At 38.7% G+C, this 18,501-nt stretch overlaps 1 pseudogene; it reads left to right on the top strand.

Annotated features, from left to right (window-relative positions):
* Positions 1-7,979: 7,979 nt before the first annotated feature.
* LOC103598220 lies at positions 7,980-8,558 on the top strand (annotated as a pseudogene).
* The last annotated feature ends 9,943 nt before the right edge of the window (positions 8,559-18,501 follow it).

The raw sequence follows: 18,501 nt of genomic DNA on the forward strand, positions 1-18,501 counted from the left end.
AAAAAAAAAAAAAAAAAAAAAAAAAAAAAAAAAAAAGTAATCTCAAAGTTGGTCACCCTCGGTATTATTATTTTGATTTCTCTATATCATAAATGCTTCTGAGGACAGTATAACAGGGCTTTTCAAAAGGACATATTCCAGGATGAATAAAAGGGTTCTTATTAGGCCTTTTGAGATAAGGGGTAAAAGGATCTATAAAAGAAAGAGGGAAAAAAAACTGCATAATTGTTATAGCTAGAAAACACTGAGCACTTTTTTCCTATGAACTTCTTGGAGTCATTGCCCTTAATTCCATTTAGATAACTATTAGTCATGGTTCATGGTTAAATGATCAGTAGATATTTTTCTAGACAGTTTTTGTGCTTTGTCATAAGCATAATGAGTTGTTCCTGCCACAACATCAAGTGTTCACTCAAATGTAAGAAAAGGAGAAAGCCAGAGGCTGAATATTTACCTCTAAGCTGAGCTGCACTTGATAGTTTAAACAAATTCCAATCATCCAGGGAAACCAGTCACACACAATTTAGGTATATTGTCCAGACCAGGAATTCACCAGAAGATTATCTCCATCGATAGAGGAAGCTCTGGATTCTCAAATATTTCCTTCAGGGGATTGAACAATAGAAATGGTTCTTCATCCTGGCTTTAACAACAAACACCATAAACAGCTGCTGTCATAGATTTGTAGATGATGACAGAAAATAAACAAAGATTTGTCTTATTCCAACAAGCTTTCATCAGGAAGAACACTTTTCATTCTATCAAAACATACACTACATCTTGCTGATTATTTCTTTTTTATCGGATGAGAATTGTTTCCTTTATCAAGGAACAGATAGGGATGTCCCAGAGTTAGTGTCCTTTTTACACTATGTGACTGTATCCCAGACTGGATTAACTAAAGGCTGATACACGGATAGCAGCTAAAACAGAGTCAACAAATTGTTCGGGAAGAGATACAGGGTTTCAGAGGTGTCATTCCTTTCTTGACAAGACTTTGAGGCTCATTGCTTTCTGTAAAAGTCATTATAAGGTACAAGCAATACTCTCTTAGAATACATTAGCTGTAGTTCTCCCCTGCAAATCCAAAAAAAAAAAAAGTAGAAATTTTCTTTCAACTCAATGTCTTCAACTGGAATTGTATACTCAGTCTAATTTGAGAAACAGAGAGTGGGTGCATGGCTTAAAACATTACAACAGTACTCTGCCTACTCACAGGTGAAGGTAAGGCTTACGTTCCCTGGCTCCACTTCACTTTCTGTTTCTTATTTTCCCAAAGAAATAATAAGTTTGCTGGTGATGCAGCTAACTAATACTCTTATCTCTCCAACATCTGCCCCACTAAATCATAATCTAAAATACATTAATCTCACACTGTGCCTTTTTCCTGTTCAGGTTCGTGCATCCATTGGCACATAGTAATAGTAGTGATGGTGGCTGTAGTAATATAGTAGTCATAAGAGTAGTTAACATCAGTTGGCTGCTTTCCACATGCTAGTCATGGGCTAAATACCTTCTATACATTATGTAATTGAATCCTCACAACAACTCTGTAAGGTGGGTGTTATTATTATGCTTACTTTTCAAAAGAGGAAACTGAGGCACAGGACAGCTAAGTAGCCCACTGAAGTCACATAGCTGGTAAGTGATGGAGCACCAGGATTTGAACCTAAGTAGACTAATTCTAGAGAACCCCATTTTGGACAGTTTTGATGTATTACTTTGAACAAATTAATAAATAAAGAGAAAGAGGAACCTACCAAATACAATTCCCAAGGCCTCCCTTATTATTATCAATGTCCTTTGAATTTTCAGGATGCCAACATTAATGAAATATTGCTCATACTAACATGGAAGCATATTAGAGTTTAACATACATTTCTGGAAACTAAGAAATAATTTCCCAAAAGGCCTGCTTGAAATTCGTGTGTCAAATTATGGTAATGCATGTGTTCGTATTGAGGTGGGCATTCCAGTTGGGAAAATTAGAGACTATACCTTCTCCTTCACATGCCTCTGCAGAAAAGCTATACGGAATTCTCAAAATAAATTAATTAGTGTGGCAACAGAACAGGTACTATCCTATAAGTTTCTTCATGCTGGTCATGATCTATCTGGGTGACAAGTGCAAAATACCAGATGCTTTGTCATCTCCATCAACCAAGCAAGCAGCTTCACAAAGAGGCTACTCTGCAGAGTTTGAATGGAGGTCACATAGTGTCAAATGGCCCCTTGCTCCTTTCAATCTGCCTCATTACAGTGGTCTTAATCGTTGACTCCCCAAAATACATTCTACCCCAAATGGTTACCCTTGGTGATCCCATTCCTCTTGCTGGTTATTGGCTCAGAGGCAGCATGTAATCCAATTTCAGCCAAACAACTTAGGGGAAAAGTTTCCCTTTCTTCCTTGGGATGGTGCCCTGTAGGTTTCAATACCTGGAATTTCAACTATGAGGTCAATACCTGGTGAAGATGAACGTAGGTAGAATTGTCAGAAAGCAAAATTAGGGTCCTGAGATACCCCAGCAGGAGCTGCCCTACACATGAAATTCTTGTTAAGTGAGATGAATACTTTTCTTCTGTTTCCTGAGGTTTCAATTAATTTGAGTTGAAGATTTCTGTTACTTAAAACCAAAGTGATCCTAACAGCTTCACTTAAAATCTCATTTTAAGATTTCACTTAAAATCTTCATTTAAAATCTCAGGGATTCTTAATCATTAATGAGGACAGCAGGATGCCTTCAGAATTATCCTCGCCCACCTAGCAGTTAGTACCTGGAAACAGCCAAGGGCACCCCCTAGAAACCATTTAAAAAAGTGTTTATGAGGAATGCCTGGGATGAATGAGGACAAAAGGATCCTTTTTCTCCCTGTCTTTTACACATCTAAAAAACAGAGAATTTAAAAAGCTAAATGAATTTTTCCAAAGGTCTTACTATAAATGTGATTGAGACAGAATCTTCTTGATAACTCTTTCCACCATGCTTTATACCGTGAAAAGTATTTGCAAAGCACTTTCATATACATCACATCTGATTTCACCATCATCGTGGGATTCAGGTAGGGCCTATATTAACTTCCTCTAACAAATAAGGAAACTGTGATTCACAGAGATCATGTGACTTGCCATTACTGAAGACACTTGTGACTAGGACCCAGGTCCACTGATAATTGTACCTCCTGATAATTGATATCCATTTTCCATTATCCACCATATCTGTGGGTTGGGGATCAGTACAGCAGAGTGGAAAGGGTATGAGTCTTTAATTCCAGCTCTGCTCCTGAGTGTTACTAACCATGTTACTTTAGGTGAACTACTTGTACCTAGTACCTAATAGATGCTCACGGATGACTTTCATTATTTCCATCACTGTTCCAATAGCCATCCTTATCCACCACATCTTTTTTAGAGGGTTCCACACACTCTCAATCATATATTGGAAAGTCATTACTAAATATAAGGTCCTGCTGAAGTCAGACAAGTAACCTTTAGAACATTCACCTAAACTAAATCGTTTCTGATTTTTCACCATCATTACCTTTAGCCCTTGGAATCATAAATGACATTCACATGATTAAGTATGCTCATATCATTCGTTTTATTATTTTGGTGATTGCTTTGCTTTGAAATTTACTTATCAACAAAATGTCTGGGAGCAAAACTATTCCTAATAAGAATTATTCTGCTCAGTTCCTGTTAATTCCTAGAAATGAGTGCAGTTACAGCTAAATCTTAGGACTTTCCCACACTTTCTGGGCCCTGGTAAGATGAAGAGGGTCCCTGACTGCCCCAGGGGTATGAAGTCTGAGGGGTGCACAAGAAAAGGCTGAAACCAGCTCCTCTTCACCCTGGTCTTTCAGTGAACCTAAACCCACCAGGCAGCTCCGTCTTGGCCACACTCACATCACCAAAACAGGCCAGTCTAGAAAAGCATATAGGAGAACTGGAAAGGGCAATAAATTATGTGGTACCCCAAGATTTAGTTGCTTAGAAAATGACCATCTGTTCACTGGTCTAAATATTTACTGGTAGAGATGTACTCAAATCACTCCCATGAAGGCTTTCATGGAAGAAAGCTATCAATCTATTTTTCCAGGGATAATTTACTGTGAAGTTTCACGTCCTTTCCCTGTCCCCTTCATCAGAAATATGTCAGAAGAACTCTATTTTAAAAGATTGTTTTATCATTTCATGTAGTGACTAATTTCCCTGATGTTGACAAGGAATGAAATATACAATGTAAATATAAAATCTGTGAAATGGAACTTTTCCCTTCTGAGAACTTTTGTATTTATAGAACTTTTTCTTAAATGCACTCAGTGATTGATTTATACTACACATAACGTGGCCTTTCATCTAACTCAAGGTTATCTTAAAAGTTATTGATTATGCTGCCCTGAGTAGCCCCAAGTGTCCCAGATCCCATCGCTCTCACCTGCACTGGCCATGGAGCTGCCCAGAGGGCATCCCGGGGAACCCAGGTGTGGGGCTAGGAAATAGACTTGGTAAAAATAAAAGAAAGTTGAGGCTTCCAGTCAAGAAGGCAGAATAGATGGTCCCCAGCATCACTCTCTCCCACAAATCAACCAACTTAAAACTATTAAAAAGCAGTGACAGCCAAGCTGGGGCTGCTAGAGCTCAGAGGAAGAGAAGAGACCTATGGAGTACATGAAGTCAGGAGAAGCCACGATGAAAGAAACAAAGAACTGCTCTGACCATTTCGAATCCCAGCCACTTCAAGGATGGAGCTGCTGAGCACATGGAGCAGGAGCTGGCAAAAGCCACAGCTGTGCCCTTCAGATGCAGTTGGTTGGAGGTGGAAGGGGAGAAGAGGGCCTTGGTGGCCCCCAGGCCAGCAAGACCACTAACAGGGTTCCCACAGACTCACACAGGAGCAACGAGCCACAACAACTGAAAAAAAGAGAAGCCATTCAGAGGACAATGAGTCATCACAAGGGACTGGCACATGGCACGTCCCATGGGAAGTGTTTGGGGCACAGGCCATAGGGGAGACAGGCCAGTGGACTAACACTGGGGCACAGCAAGGACAGCTGATCTGTCCCCCAGCTGATCAGCACAGGACCACTCAGATGAGACTGGTCAGGAATATAGAACTGCAGGGGGCTCAGTTTGCTGAAAAGACTCAGGCCCCAGACCAGAGTTTCTACAAAACCCAGGTGTACTAGATTCATGAGATCTGGAAGTACCTATAAAATTAACCATTAAAACCTGAGCTGCACAAAAGCCTTCCCCCGGAAATCAGCAGCAAAGCAACAATTTAGCTTGACCACAGGGCTCAAGTGCTGGTCCCCACAGGAAGTCCCCCCATTTAAGAAGTAAGCAAAGGACAACAAATTAGTTCCACTGCAGAGTTTAAGTGGTAGGAACAGCAAATAATCCAACACAGAACTGAAAGAAAAAACAAAATACAGACCAGAGACAAATTTTGATATTAACTAGTAAAGGTCTCACATCACCAAAGAACACCTATAAAACCTAGAAGGACTGGAAGTCCCCTGGGCTACCAAGCCAGGGAGGTGGGAGAGCTTGGGGCCTCAGCCACAACCTGACACCCACAACCGGTCCCGAGGGTGGGAGACCAAGGGCCTGAGACACACCCCACTGACACTCGCAACCAGCCAGCGACAACCTCTGAGCCACAGCAGGAAGCACCCTGAGCTCTCCTGAGCTAGGGCAGTAGGGAGCCAAGCACCTCGGCCACATGCCCCAGACACCCACCCAGCAATGACCAAGCCACCACTGGAAGCCCCCTGGTCTCCCCTGCAGGAATGACAGGGGTGCCACAGGCCCCAATCCCACCCCTCCTCCTTCCTCCTTCTTCTGTCCCATTTCCTTCCCCTTTCCCCTCTCCCCCCTTCCAGCTGCTCCACAACAACATCCTAGAATGTAAAATAATAATAAAAATATTAATAAATAAACTAAAAAAAGTTTAGCAAAGTATATAGGACGGCTTTGTTATTAAAAACTAAAATTTAAAAAATATTAAAAGAAAGTTAATAATTGCATCATGCGGTGACCTGGTGACACCACAAGGGCCACTGAAGTTCTTCTAACTCTGCTTTTCTTCCACATTCTCCCTCGCTGCCAACTGTCATTTCTTGGTCAGCTATTGACAATTTCCTATTCTCCCCTCCCTCCCCCTTTTACTTCATTATACATTATAAACTAGAAAGAACCAGAAGTTTCTAAGGAAACACCACCCTTACTCAATCAGTAGCCCTAATTTCAGAAACAATTCTGAGCTGATGGCCCCTTATCAGGAAGTAGATCTAGCCCTCTTATATGCTAAGACACATCGCTCTGAGACAGTCATTATCTTTCCTGGAGGACTATTCCATATTTCTACGTTCTTGGATATGATTTTTTTTTTACAGCAAATTTGCCAAAAAACCAACCTCAGAAAAAATGGGAAACTATTGAGCCACTGGCTTCAGTGTTTGAACTGGAATAGATAAAAAACAAAGGGCTGGCCCATGGCTCACTTGGGAGAGTGTGGTGCTGACAACACCAAGTTAAGGGTTAAGATCTCCTTACCTGTCACCTTTCCCTGCAGGGTGACAGAAACACAAAGGATTACTCTTCTGAGCAGTAAGAAGCCCCAAAGGGGTTAATTTCCATAAACCCTCAAGAGAGAGGCATTCCTCAGAAAATTAACACTGAACTCCGGTTTTTTCTCAGTATTTTTTTTTTTTCCTTTTTGTCTTTTTTTACTGACCGGTAATGGGATCACAACCCTCGGTGTCGCGCCCGTACCGGGGACCGGCAACGGGATCGCAACCCTCGGTGTTGTGCCCGCTCCGCGCTCAGCCAGTGAGCGGGAACCGGTCTCCACATGGGATCCGAACCCTCAGTGGGAGCGCCACCGCGCTCCCAAGCGGCGCACTATCCAGTGCGCCACCAGGCCGGCTTTTTCTCAGTATTTATTCTCCAGACCAGAAAGTTACAGAAAAGGAACATAGGTGGTTACAAAAAGAACAGTAAGATAATTGCCATGGCAACAATCATTAGGTTTAGCTGCATCAAGGACATCTGCCCTTGGAGCCAGCAATTTTGCTGTGTTACAATTCTTTATCTACAACTGAGACTTTGGCCCAGGGAAAGTTTTTTGTCTTTTGCAAGCTTAACGTTTTTATGTGTAATTCTAAAAAGTTAGTCTATACCTGAAACTACAGGACCTTGGAAGTTAGGCCCTGTGAAATACAATTGCTTTATAAATGTTAGTATCCTCCACACTTACCAGTCATCTTTAAAAAAAAAAAAAAGGTCTGCAAAATCTATTACTTTCAGTAAAGTGTTGAATAACAATGGTGGAAACAAACATCCCCATCTCATTTCCATTCTCACCACTGTTATTAAACATTATACTGGAAGTCCTAGCCGGACCAATTTATCAAGAAAAAAATAAATAAATAAAAGCCATCCACATTGGAAAGGAATAAATAAAATTATATTAATGTACAGATGACATGATTCTATATTTAGAAAATCCCAAAGAATCTGTGAAACAACTACAAGAGTTTGTAAACAAATTAAGCAAAGTTGCAGGGTACAAGACCGACACACAAACATAAGCTGTGTTTTTATACATCAGCAATGAACAATCCAAAAGGGAAATTGGGAAAATAATTCTATTTACAATAACATCCAAAAGATTAAAAACCTAGCAATAAAGTTAACCAAGGAGGTGAAAGACTTGTACACAGAAAACACAATATTACTGAAAGAAATTAAAGAAGACCTGAATAAATGAAAAGGCATCGGTGTTCGTGGATAGAAAGACTTAATATTGTTAAGATAGCAATACTCCCCAAAGCAATGTACAGATTAAATGCAACCCTTATCAAAATTCCAGTGGCCTATCGGTCTCAGCCTTGGGTACCTGCGGCGCAGCTGGAGGCACCAGAGCCATCACCCGGGCTGCAATCCCAAAGCTGAACTGCGGCGCATGGTGCCTAAGCAAAGACCTGCCTCCTCCTCGTCTTCAGCAAGGATCAGTTTCCACAGCTCTTTATTCCCTCTGTTTCTGATAACCGTATCGCATGCAGACATTGAGGGGATGGCAAGCAGGTGGAGGTGGCTCTGTGGGACACAGAAGGGTAGAAGACTGTGACCACCTGAGGCCTCTCTCCTGCCCGGACACTGACTTCATCCTCACATGCTTCCCCATTGACAGCCCCGACAGCCTGGAAAACTTTCCTGAGAAGTGGACATGGAAGGGGAAGCACTTCTGCCCTCATGTGCCTGTCACCCTAATGGGGAACAAGAAGGACCTAGTGGGGGATGAGGCAAGATGAGCACACAGGAGAGAGCTGGCTGTGATGAAGCAGGAGCCAGTTCGGTCTGAGGAAGGCTGGGACATGGCGAACCAAATCAGTGCTCAGCCAGGACCAAGGAGGTGGTGTGAGAGGTATTTGAGATGGCCACTCTGGGGCTGTCCCATTCTCTGAGATCCCCAAGGCCTCCCCTACTTGCCCCTTCACAGGGGTGCAGAAATTACCCACTCCTCCAACCCTACCCTCTTTGGACTCCAGGCTGACAGCTCCCTTTTTCATTTGCCTGCTACCCCAGACTGCATCAAGTTTCCCAAGCTCCAAGGTTCGTGGTGCTAGTCCCTCCCTCCCTCCCTGTCCTCAGAACCCAGGCCTATGCCTTGCCTTCCAGAACAGAGTCCCTCCTCCTGCTGCCTAAGTCCAGGGGTGAGACTCTTGCAGCCTGTGGCCTTTCTCAGGAGATGGTCACACGCCAGCACTTCATGCACTTTTGGCTCACAGGAAAGTTTCTGGGGTAGGAGACTTAGAGTCCAGAGACTCTGAGGTTTCTGCTTTGGTGAAAACAACTCAAATATCCATCAAGGGATCGATAGATAAATAAACTGTGGTATAGTCGCACAATGAAATATTATCCAGCCATAAAAAATAATGAAGTACTGACACATGCTACAACATAGATGAACCTGAAACATTATGCTAAGTGAAAGAAGCCGTGTCCAAAAGGCCACATACTGTACGATTCCTTTTACATGAAATATCCAAAACGGGCAAATCCATAGAGGCAGAAAGCAGATTAGTGGCTCCCGGAGGATGGAGGAAAAGGCAAATGGGGCATGATTACTTAATGGGTATAGGCTGTTCTGCTGGGGTGATGAAAAAGTTTCAAACTACAGAGAGGTGGGGGTCGCCTGGCACTATGAATGCACTAAATGCCAGTGAATTGCGTGCTTTAAAATGTTTTGTAAATTTCACTTTGATAAAAAAAATTACTTCTTTGTTGGTAAATAAAAGGATTTTTTTTTTAATTCCAGTCCAATGTTCCTAGTTCTCATACTCGCTCACATTAGATATCAATTATGTTGGCTTTTTAAAAATCACTTTTGACAAAAAGTTTAAAAAGTGGTAAACATGTTTCTTCTAAAGCTCTCTGACAGTAAATTGTGAAAAGAATTGACCAGAAATAGATGAAAAATACAGGCATTTCCTTGACTTTTTTTTAAGAACAAAGTTGTGTTCATAATACATATATTGACATGAATCCAAACACAGAAAATGCTTTATGGGAGCCCAATTTGTCAACGGACTGGATTGTTTCAATCTAAAAATGAGACAAGAACACCATTCACCCCAAATTCTCAGTGCACCAAGAGAATGTTCTTGCATATTCCTGGAAAGCCTGAAATATAAGCAACAGTTAAGGGGAAAATGTAGAGGGAGAAGGGAAAGAAAAATTGAAAAGAGGGAATAAAACTAAGAGTGTGAACAGAGATGTCTGCCTGTAAATGGATTTCTTTGATAGTGCCTCGCCTAAACTGCAGATTTATTATTTTCATCAAAATGCCTTTCAACTAAGTCCAGTCCAGGAGGTTAGGGCAAAAATGCCTAACACCATTCCCTGAAAAGGAGATCCTCATAGGAAATAATTTGGACAAATGCAATTTGGTGAGATGACCACTGGATGAACAGGACAAATTACATGAAAACACATTTCCAGCTGAAGGTTTTTTACACATGTGTTAGTATTGCAGGGGCACCATAGAGGAATTTTCTATTTTTTTATTGTTTGAAATACACATAACGTAAAAATTTATCATTTTAACCATTTTAAAGTGTACAATTCAGTGTTATTTAGTACATTCACAGTGCTGTGCAACCATTACTACTATCAAGTTCCCAAATATTTTTATCACCCCAAAAGGAGACTGGTACTCATTAAGCAGACTTTCCTCTTTTGCCTCATTCAGCCCAAGACAACCACCCATCTGCTTTCTGTCTCTATGGATTTTCCTATTTTGGATATGTCATATAAATGCAATCTTACAATATATGAGCTTTTGTACCCAGTTTCTTTCATACAGCATAATGTTTTCAAGGTTCATCTATGTTGTAGCACGTGTCACTTCTTCTTTCCTTTTTATGGCTGGATGATATTTCATTGTGTGACTATACCACAGTTTGTTTATTGGTTCATCCCTTGATGAATGTTTGAGTTGTTTCCACCTTTTGGCTACTGTGAATAGTGCTGCTATGAACATTCACATACAAGTTTTTGTTTAAACATCTGTTTTCAGTTCTCCTGGGTACACACCTAGGAGTGGAATTGCTGGGTCATGTGGTAATTCTATGTTTAATTTACTGAGGAACCACCAAACTCTTTTCCACAGTAGCTGCACCGTTTTACATTCCCAGTAACAACGTATGAGTCACACTTCCTATGTCTTTGAGTTTGGGGATCGATTCTACAGTCGTTCAAAAGGGGTATTAAACCAATATGATTTTTTTATTTTATTTTCTACCAATTATGCATGTTCTGCACTATTTGTAATAACAAAAAGTGAGAAACATCTTAAATGTCCACCTAGATAAGATTGCTTAAATCAATTGTGGCACATACCCGCATAGAAAAGTCATTTCAATCCTTTTATTAGTGTATTTAGTAATTTTTTTCATCTTAAAATAGATAAATAGCTATCTCACCACTTTCCAAGCTTATTTGACCAAAAAACACTTTTAAAAACTAACAGGAGCTAAGGTAACATACTAACTTGAGTTGTCACAAAAAATAATCCCAAATTTAATTGACATTTGTAAATGTTTTATTAGAGCAAAAAATAAATAGGAAAATAATTTTTTTGTTTTTTAATATGCTGCTGGAAAGAATGATTTTGCTAAATTCAGTCTTGATATAAGATGCAGCATAAAGAATAGCAAATAAAAATAGCTAATCTGAACTGGTCATTTACTACATACCAGATACTGCGCTCAACAGTTTATATTTCACCCTCAAAATAATCCTTTGAGGTATCTACTTCTGATTTTTTCACCCCATAAATAAGAAAACAAAAGCTTACTGAGGCTTAATAACTTGCTGAAATTGAGAGTAAGTAGCTGGAATCTGGATTTGAACTTATCTTGCTATACTAAATCCCAGGATCTCAACAACTATGGAAAACTCCAACTTCACACATTTTGTTTTCACAGCAGTGTAATATGAGAAATCCTATTCCTTACAAGTGCACTGTAGCAAAGGGAGAGATGTGAACTGCTGGTGTTATAATACTCGAGTAATCATGAATTAGGCTGCCTTAAAATGTATTGTTATCTTGAATAATTTTTATATATATAGAAACCAAAGACTGTGATTATTAACATTTTCTTTAAAGTATTCCTATTTCAGCTCACTTATATTAGACATAATTTGAGTATCACAATATCCCACTCTTCTGTTTAATCTTCCTCAGTCAGCTATAGATCTTGAAAAGTGGGTTTGTGTAACATAATTGTTTAGAACCTTAAGTGCATGAAATAGCATGATTAATATATGTTGACACTGAGGGACATGATACATAGCATAGATCAGTGGTCTTCAAAAAGAGCGCTTATGTCAAATCGACAGTAAGCCAATAAAAGGCTGTTTCAGTGTCACTAATGGATGGAATGTCATATGTGTTAAGTAGTCTTCTTACATATAATTTTTAAATACAATTTAGAGGGCAAAAAAAAAAAATCCATGGCTAGTATTTCCTTTTGCAGAATAACCTATGGCATCTCATAGAACCTATTTGGGAAATTTTTAAAGTAATTTGAATTAAGATTCACTTAGAATACTGATAGTGAGCCTCTCTAGCATAAGAACCTATCAGTGAATAACATTGCTGAAGGGAATTCAGATGCTATTTCCAGCTAAAGTTCGATCTTTAATTTAAAACATAGTCATTGATCCTTAATATTAAAGCTCTATATTTCCAAAAATTCCTATTTTTCATTCACTACCTGTACCTGGTGGCTCCCACTAATAGAGTTTTCTTTGAAAAACTCTGAGAGAAGAGCGTAAAATTATAGCTTACTTACTGATCTTTTGAAGTAAAGAAAAATATATATGAAAGTCATTTAGGACCATTCAGAATTTAAACTATTTATAAATAAATTTAGTTCCACCTAAATCCTGACGGAGTTGTCACAATTTGACACCATCCAGAATTATAAGTCAATTTTCCTCCATTTGGGTAACAAAAATATTGCAGGACAGAAGAGGCTAATATAGGCTAATATAGCTGGAAATCTTAATGATTCGAAGGTACCAATAATAATGTTTTGTCTCCATGGAGCAGCTCTCAGCCAAGAAGCTCAAAGCTAAATCTAGTCAGAGATAAGACAGTCCTCTAAATGCTCTTGAGATGCACAGAACAGAATTTCAAATGGTGAAAGCTGACAGTAGGTACTGGTGGAAGAGCAGATTTGGATGGACACATCTGAAGAAAATCACAGAAGAAACAGTGACGTAGGCAGATGGACAACTTCCAGTTTGCCCCTTTCCTCCTCACCCCGCAGACCCTCAGCCCATCATCTACAGAGTGACACAGGCCAGATCCTCATGCCCCAGAGGGAATCTTGTCATCTCTCACTCAACCAAAGTCCCACACCCTCAGCAACCTGACTTACAGCCATGTTCCCTAATGAGATAGGTGTCTGACAATTTTGCATTCAGATTGGCCAAGATGGCACCTCTCCCAAAGGGTATTTGACTTGAATAGGACTCCAGTAATTCCAAAGGGATGGGTCTCTAGGAGGGAGAATTATAGGTAAGGAGCAGAATGAGCCTGGTGGGGTAGGAAGGACACATCTGGAAGACAGAAAGTCTGTACCCACTTGGACATGACCACAGGACGTTCTCCCTGGGCCTCAATTCCATCATCAGCAAAACAAGGGGCTGAGGGGATGTCCACAAAGGGCTCTTCTAATTCCAGTGTGGGAAGACCCCAAGAAGACTGTGGTGCCATCCCAGTACCGGTGAGCCCGGGGCCAGCCCTGCCTGAGGAGCAAATAATGGAGAGACAGGGGATATGACTAGGTTACGAGCACAGGGTGAGTCAGCCTGGAGGTTAGGAAAAGCCAGCCAGCCGGAACTCAGCCCACACCGGGCAAGGGTGTGTGGGTGGAGGGGAAGCTTCTCTCACGCCAGATATCTCACCACAGCTGCCCGCATTTCACCTTCTCTGCCGTCCTCAGGGATGAGATGCAATGAGTAGAAAAACATTCAGAAGGCACAGTTGATGATTAAGCCCTGTAATTAAAATGGGGACCCTACCACTCTCTGCAGCCACTCTCTACAGCCACCACCTTTAGCAGGGCTTCCATGCCCCTTATTTAAGTCACTCGACTAGGTGTTAAAGATGCTGTGACTTCCCTCCAGAGTCAAATAATTGATACAGTAAAGAGAACACTGGACAGATTCTCAAGTAATTCTGATTCTATTTCTTGCAAAGGAGAAAGTAGACAAAACTTTTAAAATATCACCCTCATCCATCATACACTACAAATTGTCCCTGTGATGGAAGACTTGTGTTCAACATTAGCAAGCCTCTCTGCCTTCACACCTGGTTTTAAACCTAAGCTTCAGAGTAAAACATTTTATTATATACTTGTTTTTAATAGTCAGAAGTTTATGACAGTGGATGAGTGTGTTTCATAATTTTTGTTTGTAATAGAAGCCACAGTTCAACATTTAAAGCAAATATAACAGGCTAACAAACTCTCCTTCTTGTGGTTAAAATGCTAGGAACTGATTTGTAAACTGTCATCAGAGTTTGCTGAGCTAAAGAATATTGGCTTTTTTTTCACTGTGTGAAACACAGTGCTTGTGTTTCATTTGGTTGGCATGATCTGAAATTCCCAGCAAATTAAATTAAAAAGTGTGATTTTATCCATTGTCAAAGAATGAGATTCAAAATCCAAAAAAGTCAAAAAAAAATAAATGGAAATTATCTTACTCCATTTCTGTTGCTTATAACAAAATACACAAAACTTGGGTGATTTATAAAGAAAATGAAATTTATTGCTTACAGTTTCCGAGGCTGTGAAGTCTACAGACTAAGGAACACATCTGGTGGTGGCAACAGTGACCCAGGGGTCTCACATTGCAAGATGGTGGAAGCAGAGAGAGGAAGAGACTCTCCTTTCTCTTCTTTTAAAGCCCTCAGAACCACACCCCTGACTACCATTTTTAATCCATTCACTACTATATGGTCCTACAACCCAATCACCTCTTCAAGGATCCACCTTTCAATTACTGTAATAGGATTTCCCACCCTCTTAATAGTCACAGTGGGGGCCAAGTTTCTAATACATAAAACGTAGTGGACACAATTCAAGCTTCATTGAGTTTTTGAGGGACATAATTCAATCTACTACAGAAATATAGATGTATATAGCCTTTTTAAACTTTGGACTTACATGTATAACCAAGAGTTATCTCAGTTAGGTATTAGTGGTCTATAACTCAAATCTTTGGGGCATAAGCAAATTGCTAGAGAGACTAGGAAGAGTTTGACAGTAAGAAGCTCCTGTTATTTTAATAACCTCTAAAAATTAGATTAGTAATAATTTTTACCCATATTACTATATATATACAAAATACTATACACAAAATACTATATGCAGTTATTGTAATGACAATGTTAAGAAGACCATAAAAACCATATTGCCTTCTGAAAATCAAGCCCATTTTTCAACAATTGATTAATTCAAATGAAGTCTCTACCTTCTTGATTTTGGCCCATTTTTAATTCCTGCTCAGAAAACTGCCCAAGTTCTATTACAGAGTTTTGTGGTGAACCATTAACTAAAGTAAGGTTTGTAGCTCACATAATAGAGATTTTCAAATATTTGTTGATTAGTTGTCCTATGGTTTTACCCTATACCACTCACATTAACCAAGCAGTATTATCTTGGCCCTAGAATAGAATAACATACAGTAATCCCCTCTTATCCATGGGGAGTAAGTTCCAAGACCCCCGTGGATGCCTGAAACTGAAGCTAGTACCCAGCCCTATATACACTATGTTTTTTCCTGTACAGTAATCCCCCTTTATCTGTAGTTTTGATTTCTGTGGTTTCAGTTACCCACAGTCAACCATGGTTCAAAAATATTAAAATTCCAGAAATGAACAATTCATACCTTTTAAATTGTGCACTGTTCTGAGTAGCATAATGAAATTTGCGCAGTCCTGCTCCATCCAAACCAGATTGCCATTTGTCACTTCGTAGCCATCTCAGTTATCAGATCAACTGTTGTGATGTTACAGTGCTTGTGTTCAAGTAACCCCCATTTTACTTAATAATGGCCCCAAAGTGCAAGAGTAGTGATGTAATATTTTCAGACTGCGGTTGGCTGCAGGTAAGTGAAACCACTAAAAGCGAAACCGTGGATAAGGAGAGACCTCTATATTTGGAAACTGGCAAATGAAAAATCTTAATTAAAGCTGCTTCTGTCTGTGTTTGTGTATGTCTATGTGGATATGCCTGTTATGTGTATGTGATATTTTTCTACCGCTGGATAATGTTGCCAAAATTTATTAAAAATTCTATTTAATTGGCTTGAAAAAAAGAAAGTGCTTAAATCAAGTACTCTCTCAGAAAAGGAGAAACTCGATGCCTTGACACTGAGGGTTGCAATCCGTTGCCGGACACGGAAAAAGACAAAAAGGAAAAAAAAAATTCTATTTAATTGGCTTGAAAAAAAGAAAGTGCTTAAATCAAGTACTCTCTCAGAAAAGGAGAAACTCGATGCCTTTAGTTCATGTGACTTAAGATAATCTTTGGTAAGTAAAGCTATTTTTTAAATTGTTGGTAAAATAAAAAAAGGAATGTCTTCAGAATTGTCAGCATTATTTATGATGCAAGCATACATCTTTTTTTTAACCTACATTTACTAGTCAAACAGGCTTGTTATCTCCTAGATATATAAAAGGTCACGAAGCTATAAATTCAATCTAGGAGCAGAATGCATGATGAAAGTAAATTGCTTAATGCATGTCTATCATGGAAGCAAAAGGGGGGCGGGGCAGGTGGACCATGTTCAACTTTTTAGTTTCTTTGCTTCGGTGATGTTTTTGATATTAGCCTAGTTTGTCAACCAAAAATAAAATAATATAAGATGATGGTGTAGGGCAGGGGATTGATGACAGTTGAGTTCCTCTGGAGGATCTGTCTTTGGGCAGATAGGGGAGTCCAAAGAAAGCCTCTCCCTACATTTGTTATTTTTCAAATGTCTTCAGCTAGAAAGGATCATTATACCAAAGCATCCAATTTTGGGGTGGCATTTCCTGAACTCCTTCAATGGCTAGTTTTGCTTAAGGAGCAATTCATGCATAATTGTTAAGAATGAGTAAATTAGGTGAATGTGGATGGGATAAAGGTTTATCAAGATAAAATTGACATAGTTTCAAAAATCTTTTTTTAATCACTTGAAATCTTAGGTCACGTTATGTTAAATCAAGTAACAGATATTTATGAAATGTCTGAGTCATTTCTAAGTAAGTTAAAATACTGGAACATTAATTGCTGACATAAGTTTAAGGTCTATGCATTTCGGCATCTTGTTTTATACAGTACAGATAATCTAAACATACTTGAATCTGTTAATAAACATGAAAAATTGAGGAAACACATGTTTTTAGAAATTATGAAATGGTGAATGTTAATATAATACAGTTTACAATGCCTGCTAGTTTTCACTAGAAATTAAGATTACTGAGTTAAAATTTCTAATTAATATATGGCAATTAAAATTAGAAATAATACAGAAAACAACCCTGTATGCAAGAGAAGTAAGGCATGCTTTATTGAGGAAGTTATAAGATATAAGGATGTGTTTCAAAAGGAAAAGAGAGTAATTATTGCTCTAATGTAAAATAACTCTGTTACAAAATGAGAAGAGGGTAAGTACAGGAGAATGAGAGAACTGGATGAAGAAGGAAGTTTTAGAGGTTTGTGAAAGATGAATCTTGTGAAAGGAATTTTATATGTGATCAAGCTGGCTAAGATTTGAATGGAATTATCTATAACTTTTTCTAAAAATTTAGCTTTAATATCAAAGATACACTGATGCAAAACTGCAATTTGTTCCCCTGTGTTAAAACAACCAAGGTTTTCTTGAAGAATTGATTTGCTCTCAGTAGGAAATAGTGAAAGGTTTTTCTTTATCTTTTAGGTAACTAACCAAGGAAACAGAAATTTTGTGTTTTATCAAGATAATTTCTTATGCTTTGTACTGTATTTTGTTAGGTCTGTGATTACTTTTTTTAAAAACATTAAGTCTTTCCAGTATTAAAAGAGCCAAGTTTTTGTTCACAACTACGTCACTTTCTGTATTTGCCTTTAAAATTTTTTATTGTTACTCTGATTAAGTAGACAACCAAGAGAAGTGTTTTTAACCTTTTGACATTTTTGACAAACTTCTCAAAATTAAATTCTAAATTAAGTCTTTTGGGCCTCAAATTAACATTAGGATTTTCTAGTTGGGCCCTGTAAAACCTCAAAGAATGTGTCTCTCACCTTGTAAAGAGACAGCAAACTACTTAGGCCTATATGATATGTTAAATTATATGGGAAGCATTATCATGTAATAAGTGATGCTAAGCCTTCTGTATGTTATATTTATGGGCATATTATTATGAGTGTTCCAAAACTTGTAAAAAATTTCTAGAAACCTGATATGTTATCAGCCATAATTTCGACTATTATGTTAAATTGTTTTATGCCACAGAAATAACCAAATTTCCTTGTCAATTGCATCATTATTATAACAAACTCTCATCAGGCCTTTAACCATGGCAATTTTAAGTCTTGTCGTCCACTGTTAATTGCTTCATTCTGATGCTTTTCTGAAAGTTTTTTGCAAGCAACTATTGCCCTAAATTGTTATGTCTTCAAGGGGATCCATGGAAAAGATAGAAAAGATTCTGAAAAATACAGGTCCCTAATAACTTCAAGATCATACGATTCAACTGGGTAAGAATTTGCAGAACTCTAATGAAGAAAACTTATGGATTCATGAAACTCCTAACTGAGATCAAGCACAAGAATTAATTACCTGAGACTAAATGAACTGATAAAAAATTAAGGGTTTTTAATGACTCTTTACTTGAAATTTTGCTGTTTCATTAAATGTTTTGCTTTCAGAATAAAGGGAACTTTTTTCTTTTAAGC

This window comes from Galeopterus variegatus, unplaced genomic scaffold, assembly GCF_000696425.1.
Source record: "Galeopterus variegatus unplaced genomic scaffold, G_variegatus-3.0.2 Scaffold2536, whole genome shotgun sequence".
Taxonomy (NCBI): domain Eukaryota; kingdom Metazoa; phylum Chordata; class Mammalia; order Dermoptera; family Cynocephalidae; genus Galeopterus; species Galeopterus variegatus.